Source organism: Watersipora subatra, chromosome 2, assembly GCF_963576615.1.
Source record: "Watersipora subatra chromosome 2, tzWatSuba1.1, whole genome shotgun sequence".
In the NCBI taxonomy this organism is placed as follows: domain Eukaryota; kingdom Metazoa; phylum Bryozoa; class Gymnolaemata; order Cheilostomatida; family Watersiporidae; genus Watersipora; species Watersipora subatra.
Window position 1 is genome coordinate 52218202 of NC_088709.1, and position 22252 is coordinate 52240453.

The following is a 22252-nucleotide window of genomic DNA, read 5'->3' on the forward strand; positions in this document are numbered from 1 at the left end:
TCGCATGAGATAAAATATTACTGCTTCATGGAATTTTAGTAATGGAAGGTATGGACACGGATTTGCTGAAAAACCTAAAAACATCAGGCATCTTTTCCATCAATTTTAATCTGCATAACATCTGTTTGGGCTATTCAAATTGTTTTGCTTATTTTGGTAGAAACCTGGTCACCGCATCCAAGCACTATATCTACCAGATGAAAAATGGTACGAAGCACAGCTGGAGGCTTTCTTGAAGGGGGTATGTTGCTGATTAACGGTTAATTTACACAAGAGCGCGCCACATTAATAAAAGTTTTATTTCACAATGTTTATAAGAAATAATATTACTATAAAACCTTTGTTTGAATGCCATGGCACTGCATTTTTTAACCCTTCCAATTATAGTGGCAACAATTGTCGATTGCGCTTCATAGCATATGTTCAACTTTTATTAGCTTCAAATTCTATCTAAAACACTTTTGTTATAGATTTTATTTTTCCAACACGTTTAAAAATAGTACTAATACTAAAATTAGTACTATATTACTTATATTAGTACTAAAATAGTACTAGTACTAAAATAGTAAAAATAGTTCAAAAAACTTAATGCATTCCTACTTCGTGCATTCCTAAAGCCATGTGAAGCTACGATCACTTCGAAGCTCGATAAACGATGCTTTGCCATGTTCCTTACTCTTACGAAACTAATACTTTGACCACCATTGGAGTCACTATTGGAGCTGCTACTTTTATTATATGTGTAATCACTAAAACCTGAATCGGTCATCAACAATCATCAATACTGTCATCAAAATAAGTAATTCTCTGTTTTTCAATTCTGGATGTACTTGCGAAAGCTATAATAGCACTAACTAATTTGAGAATCAGAAAGAATCTCAAATTAGTAAATCAAGAAACCTAAATGTTTCTTTTCAGGTTGAAAAGTCCTAAACAAAAATTTCAAATTGCTTTGTGAGTTTAGAGTAATTTTACAGGGAAATCTTTGGACAACACTGTCAATACCATAAAAGGTCTTGTACTACAACAAAATATTATTATGCTTTACTATTTATCTTGAGGTGTTGACTGATGTTCTAAAAAAAGAATCAAGGAGATTGACCAACCAGAAGCTGAGATATAGCCTATCAAACCCAAGTCTACCAAAAAACAAGCGTTTTGGTAATCATCATTATATGACGTATGAAATCGACTTGAGTGCCATTGGTCAATTAAACCAACTAATGTGCTCTCCTATAACAATCACGGCCTTTTAATTGGTTTAATCCCTGGAAGTATAGAACAATCAAATTGGGCCTCACAATTACTGCTCTGAGAATTCCGAACCAGTCCCTCTGACGTGTAGATTAGTTTTAGCATAAAATGATTACACGCATCTATCATTTTGCAACATTTCGCCATCTTGCTAGTTCAGCTCAGTTTTGTTGTTCTCCCACTTAGCTTCCTTATTCAGACTCATCTTTAGCGCTGTTCAGATTTTGTTAACTATAGCTAATAAATGGAATCAATTAAATCAATCATTAATCTCGGTTATCAATTGGACTTTTGTACAAATTATATTAGTTACATCATTTATTCCATACACAGTTATATTATTATTTTGTATAATATACATTATGATTATTATATTAATCATAAAACTAATTACAGATAAGATAATAGATAAATAGAAAAATCAAATTAAAAACTATCGTTTTCTTTTCATACAGCAAGAGCAGCACGGTCAAGATATTCTTTTTTTAAATTATAGCTATAGTGAACTTACCGTCTGTTAATAGTGACGATAGTCATGATAATCTACTGAATGCTGCAGTAGGTACACAGTAGAAAAATGATGAATGAACAAAAATCCACAATCCTATTTCTTATTCTAAACAAACTGCAAATCACAGATGTCGCATGTAGACTATACACAGGCTGTTCGTTGAACAGAGGATCTTCGGTTATCAAATTTGAACTCGATCTCTTCAGATCCGAAGAGATCGAGTTAAAATTTGAAGCACAATAGTCAAAATCTGCTCTTCTGTTTTGAAAAATCATGTGGAGGGGTTGTGGGCAAATGCCTTTACCACACAATGTTTGCTTGATTTTTCTGAGAAACCAGAGCTAGTCTGTAAATTCTTTACTATCGCGAGAAGCGTTTCACATCTCGTAGCTTAAAACAATCATTATATGTAACAGTGGTAAGGGTGCGCAACACTGGCACATGACCAATAAGTCGATTTCATATGTCATATATCTCCGGATTTTCGAAGGGTTTTCCTCTGATTCGTTATTAGGTAGACCTGTGTTTGGCTGGCTATATCTCAGCTCCTAGCGGGTCAGTCTCCTTGATTCTTTTTTTAGAACATTAGTCAACGCCTCAAAAAAACTAATAAAACATAATAATATTATGTTTTCGCTATTCTTCAAGCTATAGAATAATTAGCGGTACAAATATTTGTATTTCATTTTGAATGATTTGGTGAACTTTGATGATTCAAGACAATGAGTTTGGCGAATGATATATATAAGATGCTGCTGAAGTTGCGCCATGACTTGCTTTTAATAGTTTGTTAGAAATTCAACTCATGGCTTTTCATTGTTACCTCAAAATGTTGAAACCACCTGATAGGAAGGGTCAGAACACTACTAAAACTCATATTTGCTCAAACCTGAAATACAATAGGTTGCATATAAATTGCAATACAAAGACAAAACTGCAAAACTATTGGTAAAAACATAAATAGCAATATATATTATTATTTTTGGCCTTCGGTAATGGACAGCATTTATGCGGTTTGTTTGCCGATGTTAACAAAAGTTTTACTAATAAGCTACATAATTTGCTAAATTACTGGTGTCAACTTTAAAAATTAAAACAAATGTAATGTTAGCACTTATAAAATATTCTACAAAAAACGTAGAGAAATTTTTGTGGCATATGACTTCAATTGAATAGTTCTCTAAAATTGCAATTTGTATTTGCCCATTTTAGTACTTTGAAATGTCAAAGGAACTCATAATGAAATCCACTTTAATAGAATTTAAAGATGCTCAAAGCGAACGGATGCTATGTGGACCAACAATAAAAGGTCACTCTGTACTATGGCTAGTGAGTAGTTACATGTATTTAGATTTTGCATTGATGCTTTCAATTAGATAGTGTAGGAAATCTATTTACATTAGCTAAATTACCCTCATGTGCAAGACCCAGCTTTGTTTCCTAGCCGTCACAACATTATGCCAATGCATATTATAATTCATTGCTTTGTTCAAAACTGATTTCTGAGCCAAAGGTAGTTTTAGCAGTATAAGAACATGTACTTCTTTTCCTATGGGTCTACTCACTGTTTTGTAGCAGCAAAGGCAATTGTTTTTTAAAAGGTCTGTAAGAATTTTATTACTTATTTTGATTTCCATTGGTGCTCGTAGCAAATATAATTTCAGTACAATTTGCATCAATAAAGTTATTACCACTTGTTTCGTAAAGTATTTGGAGCAATATAATATTTTAGGTGCAAAACAAAAATTTTTGCTGCAAGCTTACCAAAACAAAATAAAACATTTTTTATGTTACATTTTAATTAAACACCAGGTTCTATTCAGCTATTGCTGTCAGTACTCTGGCCTATGTTGGTAAAACTAGTTACCAAACCAAATTTTAGTTTTTCCACTCGCCGCTCCAGAGTATTTAATCAACTGAGCTAGTTTTTACAACAGACCTGTATTACAAGACAAAGAATGTTTATTATTATTTTGAATGATCAAAGTAAAACCTAATCTTCAATAATCCCATTGAACTAGTTATGCAAGCAAAATGTTGAGTAATTATGCCAGGTATTCTGCTGGATTAACTAAAAAAATCAGAAATTCACTACACAATAAGAAATAACTTTTTTTGGGTCATTTTCCAAATTTAAGTGAATGTGTCTGAGTAGAATGTTTTATCAATTTCTTGACAGTTCAGGGCATTATTATTACTGATAAAATGTGAATAATAGGACTCAGTATTACTATTGATCAATAAAACCACCCAAAGTTGAAAGATCTAAAGTTAGAAAAAAATTTGGTGCCATGCTAGGTTCAGCCTGACTGATCATCGCTAACAATAAATTGCAGTCAAAAAGAATTTTGAACAGCGAAAATGCCCTCAAGATAGAATGTTATTTTATTTTTATTGGCTCTCTATGTGACATTAATTTTTTCTCTGGGTTCTACATAGACACAATGGGCTTGTTTGGAATCTACCCAATTTATAGTGTTGTGGTATTGTGCCGGTTTTGCAACCTGACTCCCCAAGTTCCATCCCCGAGTGGGAAAATGTTTTTACTTAACGTTCTAAGAGTGGCTTAACATGAATAGAAAGAAATTGCTGTTATTGTATGTTAGATTGAGTAACTAAGTATGTTGTGCAAGTCAATCATATTATTATTGTAGATAATATGCACAGCAAGGAAAAATGTGTGAGTTTCATTTTAGCAATCACAGTAACTGAGTTGTGTCCATGCATTGTTTCCAACTAATTTTTTTATGTTTTTGTATGCAGTGCAGCAGCGATATGTGATTGAATAAGAAACTATAACATAGATCATATTTACAAATATTGAGTTACATTATTTGTTTATTTTAGTGAGTAGAAAGTTATGCAGCCTAAAAGAAAAGGGAGCGTTCAAAAAGCCATGATCGGATGACTTATGCAACCTACCAACAATGTCAGAGCTGTATACTGTTAAAAGAAATTGGTGTTTGAAAATTATAATGATGACTTATGCCCGAGCCCACAACTTACTCAAGAAGCTGCAAAATTAAACTGGCAGCAGGGTCTTCTTGTCGTTGAGGCTTTTGTAATATCGCATTAAACTTGTCGTCTGAATAAATTTACTCCGTTTGGCGACTAAGCAACAACCATTCTATGGTACTTGACTAGTTGAATTTTGTGGTATCAAGAATGGTGGCTGTTGTTGTTTTATATACACATTGATGAAATCCTACCTTAAAGTTTAACATACTATACAATCTGTAAGTTTTAACAACAATTAAATTATTTCAGAAAAAAATACTTGGAAATGTGCAACAGAGGCCGGTTTGCCCACAACTCATGATTGCACCAATAGGCAAAAAGATATAGTAGATTCTATAGTAAAATGTTGTGAGTGTTTTTAGATAATTTTGTTACTTTTCTGATATGTCATAAGTCAGAAAAGTCATTATGCGTATAAGTTGCTAAAAGAGAACAAGGTTTTATGGCCTCTTAACTAATGTGTGCAAGTTATGTTACCTTCTTAACATAGTACATAATCGATCATAGCCTTTTTGAAGTATGTACACTGTATACGTCATAGGTACCTCTAGAACCTATATTTAAGTTAAATAGCTTTTACAAATGTGAAAGGTATATCGCTATAAGATACAAGTTGTATAGTTTCATGCAACCTTCTGACTAGTACATAAATTATGTTTGTTAAGTAATAATAACAGATAAATAAGTTATAGCAACCGACTAAATGATATATAGATAGCAGCAACTTCTTAAATAATATACAACTCATAGCAGCCTCCTAACTGATATATAAATAGTAGCTACCAACTAAATGAAATTAAAATTATAGCAAACTCCTACATGATCTATAAGTCATAGCAACATCCTAAATTTTATGTAACCCATAGCAACCTCTGCAATGATATTATAGTTATAGCAACCTCCTAAATGATATATAAATAGCAGCAGCCTCTTAATTAATATATAATTCATAGCAGCCTACTAACTGATATATTAATAATTGCTATCAACTATGGAAAATTCCAATTATAGCAAGGTCTTAGGTGATCTATAAGTCATAGCAACATCCTAAAGTCTATGTAACCCATAGCAACCTCTGCAATGATATGTAAGTTATAGCAACCTCCTAAATGATATGTAAACAGCAGCAGCCTCCTAATTAATATATAATTCATAGCAGCCTACTAACTGATATATTAATAATTGCTATCAACTATGGAAAATTCAAATTATAGCAAGGTCTTAGGTGATCTATAAGTGATAGCAACATCCTAAATTATATGTAACTCATAGCAGCATCTGCAATGATATGTAAGTTATAGCAACCTCCTAAACGATATATAAATATCAGCAGCCTCCTAATTAATATATAATTCATAGCAGTCTCCTAACTGATATATATATATATAATAGCTATCAACGATGGAAAATTCCAAATATAGCAAGGTCTTAGGTGATCTATAAGTGATAGCAACATCCTAAATTGTATGTAACTCATAGCAGCCTCTGCAATAATATGTAAATTATAGCAACCTCCTAAATGATATATAAATATCTGCAGCCTCCTAATTAATATATAATCCATAGCAGCCTCCTAACTGATATACAAATAATAGCTATCAACTATGGAAAATTCAAATTATAGCAAGGTATTAGGTGATCTATAAGTGATAGCAACATCCTAAATTATATGTAACTCATTGCAGCCTCTGCAATGATATGTAAGTAATAGCAACCTCCTAAATGATATATAAATATCAGCAGCCTCCTAATTAATATATAATCCATAGCAGCCTCCTAACTGATATATAAATAATAGCTATCAACTATGGAAAATTCAATTATAGCAAGGTCTTAGGTGATATATAAGTGATAGCAACATCCTAAATTACATGTAACTCATAGCAGCCTCTGAAATGATATGTAAGTTATAGCAAACTCCAAAATAATTTATAAATAGCAGCAGCCTCCTAAATAATATATAACTTATAGCAGCCGCCTCACTGATATATAGATAATTACTACCAACTATGTGAAATTCAAATTATAGCAATTTCTCAAGTGATCTATAAGTTATAGCAACATACTTTTTTATATGTAAATCAGAGCAGCCTCTAAAAGAAACAAGTTATAGCAAACTCCTAAATGATATAAGTTATGGCATCTTACTAAAGGGTATGTAAGCTATGCCATGCTAAGTAATGTTTCCATTGTAACTATTACATAAGCTACAGTGGTAAAATTCTAATTTATGTGTAATTTGTAGCAATCTGCTAACTGGTAATCATTATTTTTGCTTACTCATTGAGGTATGAATTATTTTACCTTCAAATTGATATGTAATTTACAACAACCATCTAGACATTCTCCAAGTTTTGACAGTTTTTCTAGTATGCATATATACAAAGTATGATAAGGCGATGAATATATAATATTATTGTATGATACCATATTCTCCTAAAATTTCCATAAAAATATATAATAATTAGGAGGTGAATAAATATATATATATATCTACAATGTAGATAAATTAGACCATATAGGAGGCTTACCCATATATATTTGCGCTACTCCTAATCCCTTATATTCCGAAACCTCCTAACTGGTATATATTTATTCAACTCCTAACTCGGAAATATGGGTATATATATGTATATATATATATCTAAATATATATATATATATATATATCTGAATATATATATATACATGTATATCTAAATATATATATATATATATATTTATATATATATATTGATATATATATATTTACATATATTGATATATATTTATATATATATTGATATGTAAATATTTATATATATTGATATATGTATATAATAATAATATATATACATACTAGCTGAATGCTCGGCGGTGCCCGGGGAATAAAAGTTTTTGCACAGAAAATTTATTTTTATTTAACATATACCAACAGTTACCATTTGAACTTGCTAACTTCACATCATGAGAAAATTGTTTTGCTTAGTTTAAAGGTTGACTTGCTACAAAATTCACATTGCAGTTATTTGGTACGGAAAGATTCACCATGTCTTACTCTGTTGTTTTGTAGGTGCCAAATACGTGAAAATGTGATTACACACCCTTAAAAGCTCAAAAACGAAAAGCCGCCGTAGATTGGACTCTAGATATTTGTCTGACGTGTTCATTACAGTTTTTTTATCGTCTTGTCACATTATGTTCTCACGTGTATTAAAAGGCCAATAAAAAGCTCACTATAAAACATATCGTAGCACTAGTTTATGGCAAACACTTCGGGTTTTACCGAAGCCCCTGTATTAAATATAGATGCTCACTACTTTACAGTTTTGCTTCGGCATTATTCAATCGCCAAGTCGTCATTTGATCACGTGACCCAATACTTGCAAATAATTTTTGCAACACTTTTTGATTATCATAGGCAACCAACAGGCTCGTCATGATTATCAGACAATGATATGTACTCCTTCGAGCTAAGGTTATAAAGTTTAACGATTTTTTACGGTCAGTTATAAGATTTTAGTGCTAAAAGTGACAGCATTACAATGACGATAAAACAGACGCGTAAGAACAATAGACATGGTTTTATTGAATGTGTGAAGGATATTTTTGAAAATATTTCGATGAATGAGGTTGGATGAAAGTGTAAACAAAAACCATCCTCTAACAACTACGTCCCATTTGAGCCGTTTTGAAAAGCGAATCCAAGCTACAGCGGTCTCGTGTGGCTGCGATTAACTGTTCGTTTTTTAGCTTTTAAGAGCTTTTAATCACATTTCCACATATTTTGCACCTACAACACAACAGAGTAAGACATAGTGAATCTTTTGATACCAAATAACTGTAATGTGAATTTTGTTGCAAGTCAACCTTTAAATAAATTAAGAGAAAAATAAAACATTTGTAAAGGTTTTCCCTTCTCCGTGAGTTGAGCAATCACTTGCGCAAACACTCACAAATTCTTTATTCCGAGATATGAAAATTTCTATAGAAACTTTGAGAAATATATATACATATATATTTATGGATAGATATAAACCTCATATTTGTTGCGCAGCCGTTGTGTAGGCACAGGTTTCAGACCAAACATTATATATGAAGTTCTGGATCTATGCAACTGGGCTATAATCACAAAAAATCAATTGTGTGGCTTTCCATTGCAGGAAAAACTAGCGATTGTTGGTATACAGCTGCACAAGCTAGTGGAATAGGTAATAGCAGTAGAAGGTTATTCTAAACCCTTATACTCGAGTATACTGGTATTTAATAGGGCAGGAAATGGTTAACGTCTTAGTTGCAGCTTTCACTATTAAAATGGCGCAAGGGGTAAACTTGTTTTTTCAGTTGTTTTGGAGAAATTTTTCTTTGAGGGGACATGAAACTGACAGTCATTTCAGGACTATATGACAATGGATGTTCTATGTGTGTTGAGACCAGCAAAAAACTAGTAAAAGTAGTTACGCTAAATGTCTTCTAAACCATTGAAAAATTAACACACAAGATCAAAGGCAAGGTCTTATGCTAAAAATTTACAGCCGAGAAGGGAAAACTTAACATATTGCACACATATGTATTAGGAATGCTCAATTAAATGTATACAAGATTTATCGTAAATATACTACGGTATAAGCAACTAGCAAAGCTCTAACCAATTGCTGGCTAAACCAAAATTCAGTACATCGTATTTGACCAAGAGACATATACCTTTGCGTGTAACTGAATTGTTGCGCTAATATGAACACTCCTTTGAATCAAACAGTTTCAAACCTTTTTAGTATTTTGAAATATATTTTTGAAAAGCTTGGAGTCAGAGAAGAACAGCTTTTGTCTAATGAAAGAGTACTTTACCTAAGCCAGCCATACTCTCAACTCTATGAAAGAAAACGAAGAAACTAACTTATGTTCTATTGTTAAAAGTATTTCTATTGCCTGATGTGTGTAATGTAACCATGATGTTGTTTTTAAAGGATGAAACATCCGGAGAGAATTGTGTCTCTTGAAATTCTCCAAGCAAAGATGGATTTGCTAGAGGTATGTCAATGAACTTAACAAGCCATGCCATGTACATAACATCACGAGTAACTGAGTCATGCACCATCCCTAGTAACTGAGTCATGTAATGTACCATCATTAGTAACTCAGTCATGTAATGTACCATCAATAGTAACTGAGTCATGTACCATCACTAGTAACTGAGTCATGTCATGTACCATCACTAGTAACTCAGTCATGTAATGTACCATCAATAGAAACTGAGTCATGTAATATACCATCACTAGTAACTGAGTCATGTATTGTACCATCACTAATAACTGAGTCATGCAATGTACCATCACTAGTAACTGAGTCATGTAATGTACCATCACTAGTAACTCAGTCAGGTCATGTACCATCACTAGTAACTGGGTCATGTAATGTACCATCACTAGTAACTGAGTCATGTAATGTACCATCACTAGTAACTCAGTCATTTAATGTACCATCACTAGTAACTGAGTCATGTAATGTACCATCACTAGTAACTCAGTCATTTAATGTACCATCACTAGTAACTGAGTCATGCAAGGTACCTTCACTAGTAACTGAGTCATGTAATGTACCATCACTAGTAACTGGGTCATTTAATGTACCATCACTAGTAACTGAGTCATGCAAGGTACCATCACTAGTAACTGAGCCATGTAATGTACCATCACAAGTAACTGAGTCATGTAATGTACCATCACTAGTAACTGAGTCATGCAATGTACCATCACCAGTAACTGAGTCATGTAATGTACCATCACTAGTGACTCAGTCATTTAATGTCCCATCACTAGTAACTAAGTGTGTGCTACCTTCTTGTCTGCGCTCACAGAAGGTAAACAATGAATCGCAAATAGATGGATGTAACATTTGGAAGGTTTTCTTGGATAGATACTTTGTTTAAGGATTTTACAAATAAATGAAAAATGGACAAGTTTTGCCTGCTCTTAGTTGTTTGGCTCATCTACCAAGTTGACTTAGTTAAGTGATAGAAAAGTTAACAAGTATGCGAAGCGTTTGTCTGTCTAGGCGTTTGGAGATATTGAGATTGCCGTGAACGTACTAAAAATGGGAGACTCGAACATTCATCCAGTAAATAGAAAGTACTTGTCACTTGAGTTTGACCTTGAACCAATGGATAAATCTTGCGATATATACAAGGTAATGCTACTTTTACTTCAACAGCTATTTTATACTCCTTATATTGACATATACATACATTGGGCCGGTATGAATGTTTCTCACCTTCAGTAGTAAATTATTTTCAGCCTTTTACTTATATTTCAGCGTTTATTAGATTCTCAGTGCTGTTCAACTTACTGGTTATGTCATATATTAGTGTATAAACATCATATTAGATGAGACTGGACAACACTTGTCAATTGTTTAGCATCACTAGCCAATATTTGCTGGCCGGTTGTCAAGTTTTAGCTGATAGAAAACACAAATGTATTAAGGGTGCTCCTTAGGCAAACATCATTGACACAACCAAAAGTCTCAATGTAGTGCAGTTTTTACTAGTCTTACAGCCAATCCGCTACATGTATATACATTTCATTTCCACTAGCCAATGAGCCAGTTGTGTTCAATTTCCACTAGCCTATGAGCTGGTCGCATTCCTTTTCTACTAGCCAATGAGCTGGTCACATTCCTTTCCTATTAGCCAAAGAGCTGGCCACATTCCTTTTCTACTAGCCAATGAGCTGGACACAGTGCTTTTCTACTAGCCAATGAGCTGGTTGCATTCCTTTTCTAATAGCCAATGAGCTGGTCACATTAAATTTCTACTAGCCAATGAGCTGACTGTACTGCTCTATTCAACTGTCTAGTTTTGCAAACTGTATTAGGTCTACTGAGTGAAAGTTACATTCTGCCTTTCACCTTGCTTATTAGGACGCTTTGGTTCATTTTTTGTGGTAACTTTAACGGTTTTAACAAAGTTATCACCCATCACAACTCTTCATTAATCACATGTTTGTATGATTTTGTTAGTTAATCAAAAGCTATTTGCTAAACATCCACACTTCCTCCCTCTACCAGTATTCCATAGATTTGTTGGACATATTCCATTGCGACAAAGATCAGCCATCGGGACCAGATGTTGGCAATAAGTCAGTTGTATTTCTAATATTTTTGGTTGTATCTCCAATATTGTTAGTCGATCTCCAATATCGTTAGTCGTATCTCCAATATCGTTAGTCGTATCTCCAATATTGTTAGTCGTATCTACAATATCGTTAGTCAGGTCTCCAATATCGTTAATCGTATCTCCAATATCGTTATTCGTATCTCCAATATTGATAGTCGTATCTCCAACATGTTTAGTCGTATCTCAAATATTGTTAGTCATCTCCAATATTGTTAGTCGTATCTCCAATATAGTAGCCTGATTTCTTTACAGAAACTTTGTGTTTTTTATTTATTTACTTTATGTTGGCTATTGTATGTAGGTCTGTCATTTTCAGTTTCTGTGATTTCTTATGATTACTCAACTCTATGCCTATGTATTGCGTGCATGATGACTCATTCATATGGCTATATATTACGTGCAAGATGATTCAATCATATGGCTATGTATTACGTGCATGATGACTCATTCATATGGCTATGTGAACTCATCATTCTCTGTCTAACATGTACTGGCGCATATTGCGTAGAATGCTACTCTGGCATGGCTCCAGGCTTACCAACTGGGTTGGAATTCTGGCTAAGGGACTGAGAATTGCACCCTCGGGCGGCTCCTGTTACAGGTTACATGGTGAGTAAATTACAGTTTTGTCAAGGCCATGACAAAGATTTGTGTTACACTAGCAACCGGGTATAAATGAATTCGAAATCTTATACAGGTGTGACTGCTTCATCAACTAAAGGCTCCGGTATATTATAAGGGGTAGCCCTACCAGTAGCTCAGTGTTCAGCTATCTAAAGCAGTTGTAGACTCCAAAAAGTAGAAGAGACAATTTGAGCTTTGAATAGCCAATAATATCTTACCTAGCAATGTCTCGTTCGCTATAAATGTTAATGTCCAATTTTACCTCCTAAATTTTCTTATGTAACCTCATCTTGCCTGCTATTTACCTGCTTCTGATAGCCAGTTTACTTTTTTGTGTTTATTTTTGCTTCATAGTTTTGCAAGGTTGTCTATTTTGCTGATTGCTCCAGTAAAAGTGCCATTTATTGCTTTACAACAAAAAGAACAAATGTTTGAGTGCTCCTGCGTAATGAGGTCATGCTAGGTAAGTTATATGTATGTTACTAGGTAAGTTATGCAAGCTAGACTGTTTAGATGTACACAAGTGAAGTTATGCTAGCTAGGCTGTTTAGATGTACACTAGGTAAGTTATACCAGCTAGACTATATAGATGTACACTAGGTAAGTTATACCAGCTAAACTGTTTAGATGTATACTAAGCAGGTTATACCACCTAGGCTGTTTAGATGTACACTAGGTAAGTTATACCAGCTAGACTATATAGATGTACACTAGGTAAGTTATACCAGCTAAACTGTTTAGATGTATACTAAGCAGGTTATACCACCTAGGCTGTTTAGATGTACACTAGGTAGGTTATACCAGCTAGACTGTTTAGATGTACACTAAGTAAGTCATACCAGCTAAACTGTTTAGATGTACGCTAGGTAAGTTATACCAGCAAGACTGTTTAGATGTAAACTAGGTAAGTTATACCGGCTAGACTGTTTAGATGTACACTATGTAAGATATACCAGCTACACTGTTTAGATGTACACTAGGTAAGTTATGACAGCTAGACTGTTTAGATGTACAATAGGTAAGTTATACCAGCTAGACTGTTTAGATGTACACTAGGTAAGTTATACCAGCTAGACTGTATAGATGTATACTTGGTAAGTTATACCAGCTAGATTGTTTAGATTTACACTGGGTAAGTTATACTAGCTCGACTGTTTAGATGTAAACTGGTTAAGTTATACCAGCTAGGCAGTTTAGATGTACACTAGGTAAGTTATACCAGCTAGACTGTTTAGATGTACACTAGGTAATTTATACCAGCTAGACTGTATAGATGTACACTAGGTAAGTTATACCAGCTAGACTGTTTAGATGTACACTAGCTAATTTATCCTAGCTAGACTGTATAGATGTATACTATGTAAGTTATACCAGCTAGACTGTTTAGATGTACACTAGATGAGTTATACCAACTAGACTGTTCAGATGTACAATAGGTAAGTTATACCAGGTAGTTTGTTTAGATTTACACTGGGTAAGTTATACTAGCTCGACTGTTTAGATGTAAACTGGTTAAGTTATACCAGCTAGACTGTGTAGATGTACACTAGGTAAGTTATACCAGCTAGACTGTTTAGATGTACACTAGGTAAGTTATACCAGCTAGACTGTATAGATGTATACTAGGTAAGTTATACCAGCTAGATTGTTTAGATTTCCACTGGGTAAGTTATACTAGCTCGACTGTTTAGATGTAAACTGGTTAAGTTATACCAGCTAGGCTGTTTAGATGTACACTAAGTAAGTTATACCAGCTAGACTGTTTAGATGTACACTAGGTAATTTATACCAGCTAGACTGTATAGATGTACACTAGGTGAGTTATACCAGCTAGACTGTTTAGATGTACACTAGGTAAGTTATACCAGCTAGAGTGTTTAGATGTAAACTAGGTAAGTTATACCGGCTAGACTGTTTAGATGTACACTATGTAAGATATACCAGCTACACTGTTTAGATGTACACTAGGTAAGTTATGCCAGCTAGACTGTTTAGATGTACAATAGGTAAGTTATACCAGCTAGACTGTTTAGATGTACACTAGGTAAGTTATACCAGCTAGACTGTATAGATGTATACTAGGTAAGTTATACCAGCTAGATTGTTTAGATTTACACTGGGTAAGTTATACTAGCTCGACTGTTTAGATGTAAACTGGTTAAGTTATACCAGCTAGGCTGTTTAGATGTACACTAGGTAAGTTATACCAGCTAGACTGTTTAGATGTACACTAGGTAATTTATACCAGCTAGACTGTATAGATGTACACTAGGTAAATTATACCAGCTAGACTGTATAGATGTACACTAGGTAAGTTATACCAGCTAGACTGTTTAGATGTAAACTAGGTAAGTTATACCGGCTAGACTGTTTAGATGTACACTATGTAAGATATACCAGCTACACTGTTTAGATGTACACTAGGTAAGTTATGCCAGCTAGACTGTTTAGATGTACAATAGGTAAGTTATACCAGCTAGACTGTTTAGATGTACACTAGGTAAGTTAGACCAGCTAGACTGTATAGATGTATACTAGGTAAGTTATACCAGCTAGATTGTTTAGATTTACACTGGGTAAGTTATACTAGCTCGACTGTTTAGATGTAAACTGGTTAAGTTATACCAGCTAGGCTGTTTAGATGTACACTAGGTAAGTTATACCAGCTAGACTGTTTAGATGTACACTAGGTAATTTATACCAGCTAGACTGTATAGATGTACACTAGGTAAGTTATACCAGCTAGACTGTTTAGATGTACACTAGGTAATTTATCCTAGCTAGACTGTATAGATGTATACTATGTAAGTTATACCAGCTAGACTGTTTAGATGTACACTAGATAAGTTATACCAACTAGACTGTTCAGATGTACAATAGGTAAGTTATACCAGGTAGTTTGTTTAGATTTATACTGGGTAAGTTATACTAGCTCGACTGTTTAGATGTAAACTGGTTAAGTAAGTTATACCAGCTAGACTGTGTAGATGTACACTAGGTAAGTTATACCAGCTAGACTGTTTAGATGTACACTAGGTAAGTTATACCAGCTAGACTGTATAGATGTATACTATGTAAGTTATACCAGCTAGACTGTTTAGATGTACACTAGGTAAGTTATACCAGCTAGACTGTTTAGATGTACACTAGGTAATTTATATCAGCTAGACTGTTTAGATGTACACTAGGTAAGGTATACCAGCTAGACTGTTCAGATGTACAATAGGTAAGTTATACCAGCAAGACTGTTTAGATGTACGCTAGGTAAGTTATACCAGCTAGACTGTTTAGATGTATACTAGGTAAGTTATACCAGCTAGACTGTTTAGATGTACACTAGGTAAGTTATACCAGCTAGATTGTTTAGATGCATACTAGATAAGTTGTACCAGCTAGACTGTTTAGATGTACACTAGGTAAGTTATACCAGCTAGACTCTTTAGATGTACACGAGGTAAGTTGTACCAGCTAGACTCTTTAGATTTACACTAGATAAGTTATACCAGCTAGACTGTGTCGATGTACACTAGGTAAGTTATACAAGCTAGGCTGTGTAGATATTCACTAGGTAAGTTATACCAGCTAGATTGTTTAGATGTATACTAGATAAGTTGTACCAGCTAGACTGTTTAGATGTACACTAGGTAAGTTATACCAGCTAGACTCTTTAGATGTACACGAGGTAAGTTATACCAGCTAGACTGTGTAGATGTACACTAGGTAAGTTATACCAGCTAGACTGTTTAGATGTACACGAGGTAATTTATATCAGCTAGACTGTTTAGATGTACACTAGGTAAGGTATACCAGCTAGACTGTTCAGATGTACAATAGGTAAGTTATACCAGCAAGACTGTTTAGATGTACGCTAGATAAGTTCTACCAGCTAGACTGTTTAGATGTACACTAGGTAAGTTATACCAGCTAGACTCTTTAGATGTACACGAGGTAAGTTATACCAGCTAGACTGTTTAGATGTACACTAGGTAAGTTATACCAGCTAGATTGTTTAGATGTATACTAGATAAGTTGTACCAGCTAGACTGTTTAGATGTACACTAGGTAAGTTATACCAGCTAGATTGTTTAGATGTATACTAGATAAGTTGTACCAGCTAGACTGTTTAGATGTACGCTAGGTAAGTTATACCAGCTAGACTCTTTAGATGTACACGAGGTAAGTTATACCAGCTAGACTGTGTCGATGTACACTAGGTAAGTTATACCAGCTAGACTGTATAGATGTATACTAGGTAAGTTATACCAGCTAGATTGTTTAGATTTCCACTGGGTAAGTTATACTAGCTCGACTGTTTAGATGTAAACTGGTTAAGTTATACCAGCTAGGCTGTTTAGATGTACACTAAGTAAGTTATACCAGCTAGACTGTTTAGATGTACACTAGGTAATTTATACCAGCTAGACTGTATAGATGTACACTAGGTGAGTTATACCAGCTAGACTGTTTAGATGTACACTAGGTAAGTTATACCAGCTAGAGTGTTTAGATGTAAACTAGGTAAGTTATACCGGCTAGACTGTTTAGATGTACACTATGTAAGATATACCAGCTACACTGTTTAGATGTACACTAGGTAAGTTATGCCAGCTAGACTGTTTAGATGTACAATAGGTAAGTTATACCAGCTAGACTGTTTAGATGTACACTAGGTAAGTTATACCAGCTAGACTGTATAGATGTATACTAGGTAAGTTATACCAGCTAGATTGTTTAGATTTACACTGGGTAAGTTATACTAGCTCGACTGTTTAGATGTAAACTGGTTAAGTTATACCAGCTAGGCTGTTTAGATGTACACTAGGTAAGTTATACCAGCTAGACTGTTTAGATGTACACTAGGTAATTTATACCAGCTAGACTGTATAGATGTACACTAGGTAAATTATACCAGCTAGACTGTATAGATGTACACTAGGTAAGTTATACCAGCTAGACTGTTTAGATGTAAACTAGGTAAGTTATACCGGCTAGACTGTTTAGATGTACACTATGTAAGATATACCAGCTACACTGTTTAGATGTACACTAGGTAAGTTATGCCAGCTAGACTGTTTAGATGTACAATAGGTAAGTTATACCAGCTAGACTGTTTAGATGTACACTAGGTAAGTTAGACCAGCTAGACTGTATAGATGTATACTAGGTAAGTTATACCAGCTAGATTGTTTAGATTTACACTGGGTAAGTTATACTAGCTCGACTGTTTAGATGTAAACTGGTTAAGTTATACCAGCTAGGCTGTTTAGATGTACACTAGGTAAGTTATACCAGCTAGACTGTTTAGATGTACACTAGGTAATTTATACCAGCTAGACTGTATAGATGTACACTAGGTAAGTTATACCAGCTAGACTGTTTAGATGTACACTAGGTAATTTATCCTAGCTAGACTGTATAGATGTATACTATGTAAGTTATACCAGCTAGACTGTTTAGATGTACACTAGATAAGTTATACCAACTAGACTGTTCAGATGTACAATAGGTAAGTTATACCAGGTAGTTTGTTTAGATTTATACTGGGTAAGTTATACTAGCTCGACTGTTTAGATGTAAACTGGTTAAGTAAGTTATACCAGCTAGACTGTGTAGATGTACACTAGGTAAGTTATACCAGCTAGACTGTTTAGATGTACACTAGGTAAGTTATACCAGCTAGACTGTATAGATGTATACTATGTAAGTTATACCAGCTAGACTGTTTAGATGTACACTAGGTAAGTTATACCAGCTAGACTGTTTAGATGTACACTAGGTAATTTATATCAGCTAGACTGTTTAGATGTACACTAGGTAAGGTATACCAGCTAGACTGTTCAGATGTACAATAGGTAAGTTATACCAGCAAGACTGTTTAGATGTACGCTAGGTAAGTTATACCAGCTAGACTGTTTAGATGTATACTAGGTAAGTTATACCAGCTAGACTGTTTAGATGTACACTAGGTAAGTTATACCAGCTAGATTGTTTAGATGCATACTAGATAAGTTGTACCAGCTAGACTGTTTAGATGTACACTAGGTAAGTTATACCAGCTAGACTCTTTAGATGTACACGAGGTAAGTTGTACCAGCTAGACTCTTTAGATTTACACTAGATAAGTTATACCAGCTAGACTGTGTCGATGTACACTAGGTAAGTTATACAAGCTAGGCTGTGTAGATATTCACTAGGTAAGTTATACCAGCTAGATTGTTTAGATGTATACTAGATAAGTTGTACCAGCTAGACTGTTTAGATGTACACTAGGTAAGTTATACCAGCTAGACTCTTTAGATGTACACGAGGTAAGTTATACCAGCTAGACTGTGTAGATGTACACTAGGTAAGTTATACCAGCTAGACTGTTTAGATGTACACTAGGTAATTTATATCAGCTAGACTGTTTAGATGTACACTAGGTAAGGTATACCAGCTAGACTGTTCAGATGTACAATAGGTAAGTTATACCAGCAAGACTGTTTAGATGTACGCTAGATAAGTTCTACCAGCTAGACTGTTTAGATGTACACTAGGTAAGTTATACCAGCTAGACTCTTTAGATGTACACGAGGTAAGTTATACCAGCTAGACTGTTTAGATGTACACTAGGTAAGTTATACCAGCTAGATTGTTTAGATGTATACTAGATAAGTTGTACCAGCTAGACTGTTTAGATGTACACTAGGTAAGTTATACCAGCTAGATTGTTTAGATGTATACTAGATAATTTGTACCAGCTAGACTGTTTAGATGTACGCTAGGTAAGTTATACCAGCTAGACTCTTTAGATGTACACGAGGTAAGTTATACCAGCTAGACTGTGTCGATGTACACTAGGTAAGTTATACCAGCTAGACTGTTTAGATGTACACTAGGTAAGTTATACCAGCTAGACTGTATAGATGTATACTATGTAAGTTATACCAGCTAGACTGTTTAGATGTACACTAGGTAAGTTATACCAGCTAGACTGTTTAGATGTACACTAGGTAATTTATATCAGCTAGACTGTTTAGATGTACACTAGGTAAGTTATACCAGCTAGACTGTACAGATGTATACTATGTAAGTTATACCAGCTAGACTGTTTAGATGTACACTAGGTAAGTTATACCAGCTAGACTGTTTAGATGTACACTAGGTAATTTATATCAGCTAGACTGTTTAGATGTACACTAGGTAAGTTATACCAGCTAGACTCTTTAGATGTACATGAGGTAAGTTGTACCAGCTAGACTCTTTAGATTTACACTAGGTAAGTTATACCAGCTAGACTGTGTCGATGTACACTAGGTAAGTTATACAAGCTAGGCTGTGTAGATATTCACTAGGTAAGTTATACCAGCTAAACTGTTTAGATGTACACTAGATAATTTATACCAGCTAGACTGTTTAGATGTTAACATTCAGTTTAGTAGCCATTCATGAGATTTTGGCTAATCTTTCAAAGGTGCCTGAGCTCTTGCATCGTGACCACCAGGTCAGCATAATTAGAGGGTTTATTGTTTCTGTGCAGGTCAGCAAAATGAGATAGTTTCTTTAGACTACTGTGCTGACAAGCTGCCTAAAGGAAACCACTCTGTAAAAGCTTGTGGGAAGATGACTCCAAACCCAAAGGGCAATACTGACCTGTAAGTTTTTCTCATCCGGTGCCATCCTTAATTTCCTATTGAATTTTCACTTGGTATATAAAGGAAACATTTACACCAAAAACAACTTTTATATTATTACAAAAATGCAAACTGTGTTAACTAAAGTTTGAATCTTCTGTTAACTATATCAGAGTCTTCTGGTGTTGAGATAGACTCAACACCAGAAGACTCTGATGGAAAAATTACCAAATGCTTTAACGTTTTCCATTATCATATGAAGGCTGTTAATATTGAAGCAGTTTATCACTGTGATCATCAAGTAGTGATTATGTTCTTGTTGACTATAAATCTATTTGTCATGAGTTTAGATAGCTCTACATAGCGGTATATTATAGCGTATGATATCTGAATCACACAGGGATGGCGTGACTGTACCATGTGAAAATCCTAAGATAACATACAGTCAACTCATCAGGTTATACGCTCTACAACAATGTGTACATAGTCTATAACACCAATCAGATTAAGATGAAATATCTTCTCAAGGTCAAGTTCAACTTCCGCCACTAACTCCTTCCATAGCAATGCCATCTAGGCTCGATTGCTATAGTTCTTTCTTGCCAGTTTTCTTTGTATTGTCTCGTTGTTATGAGTTTAGGCTTTTCAGTTTTTAACTTTTTAGATAATTTCTCGTGGTACTATTGCACATTGTTCTATTCTTTACTGTGTAAATGAGGATAACAGTTGGCAAGTTACTGTTGCCACTTGTCATTAGTTGCCACTTTCTGTTAGTTGCCACTTGCTGTTAGTTGCTCACAGTAAACGCTATCAAAAGTTCTTTCAAACAGCCAATCAAAACTTGCAAGGAACACTTTGCTAGGTTTTCTTATTATGTTGTATCAAATACATGTACATGTGTGTGGACTCAATAATTCAGGCTGGTTCATTGCTGCCACAAATAGTGGTTAGTTTAACATGACTTTGACCTGCAGTCTTCCTTGTTAATGGTCACACCATCAGCTCTCTACTAGATATGAATTGGTTCAATGCCATAGAGTCAAATTACCTGCTAGTGAAAATGTTACATGAATTCATAACCGGTTTTTAGTAACACGAGTAATGATCCTTACTCCATCCTTACTTCCTCATGCATGATGTGCCTAAGAATATTCATCATCAGAATCATCAGAATTTCACTCTTTTGTGAAGTCACTGAGGTTTAAATTTGATCCATTGTTTGTGGAATTATTTATAGGTGGTTTACAACCTGATCTAAATACTTTAATATGTTTTGATGAATGATGAGAACACCCTTCAGGAACAGCAAATGGCTTAATACCAGCCATGTTACGGCGTTTCAAAGTGTGTTTACTAACTTCAAAGCTCTTTGGTTTTATCCTTAAAACTTTGCAAACAACACCATCAAATAACTAATAACTGTATCCGTTTAACATGTTTACTTAAAGTAGTTCCTTTATAGACTTGTTTAACTTGGTCTCATACTTGAACTTATATGAAAAATGGTATAGCAAACATTCTAAGACTCACATGTAAATGCTGCTCTGTCCGAAAAAGATTAAAAAATATAGGTGACATTAGCAATGCTTTGTTCATAAAAGAATTAATTTTATCTTTCCAAAATTTTCACCAGCTAGTGAGGAAATGAAGCAGCGCATTTTATTTGAACGTCATGACTATTATAATGCCACTTGAGTGAAAGGGTTGGAATAATACAGCGCCATAGGACTCAAATAGAGGTTTCATATTATATCCCAAATATTTTCAGCCTTTCTTTGAATAGAACTTTTGTTGCTCTTCAGGGAAGATAGGATTAACAGTATCATAAAATAGGCTTAGGTCAAGGCATCGCCGTCGGGTTCTAATGAACCATTCGCTACAGCAGAAAAAGTTGTTGATGAGTCATTTTCCATCGTCCCAGTTAGTCAATTATTCTCAAACAGGGAAGTTTGTGCTAAAAACCTTAATTGTTTTAACCAGAGTAAATCAAAACATGCCTGTCTGTTTATACTTGGTACAAGTAGCTTACTCAACAGCACCCAGACTAGTTGTTAGTTTAACATGATCTTGATCTCTAGT

The 22252-nt window shown here is 34.4% G+C and overlaps 1 pseudogene; it reads left to right on the forward strand.

Moving 5' to 3' along the window:
* The first annotated feature begins 9730 nt into the window (after nt 1-9730).
* Nucleotides 9731-20946, forward strand: LOC137388782 (uncharacterized; annotated as a pseudogene).
* The last annotated feature ends 1306 nt before the right edge of the window (nt 20947-22252 follow it).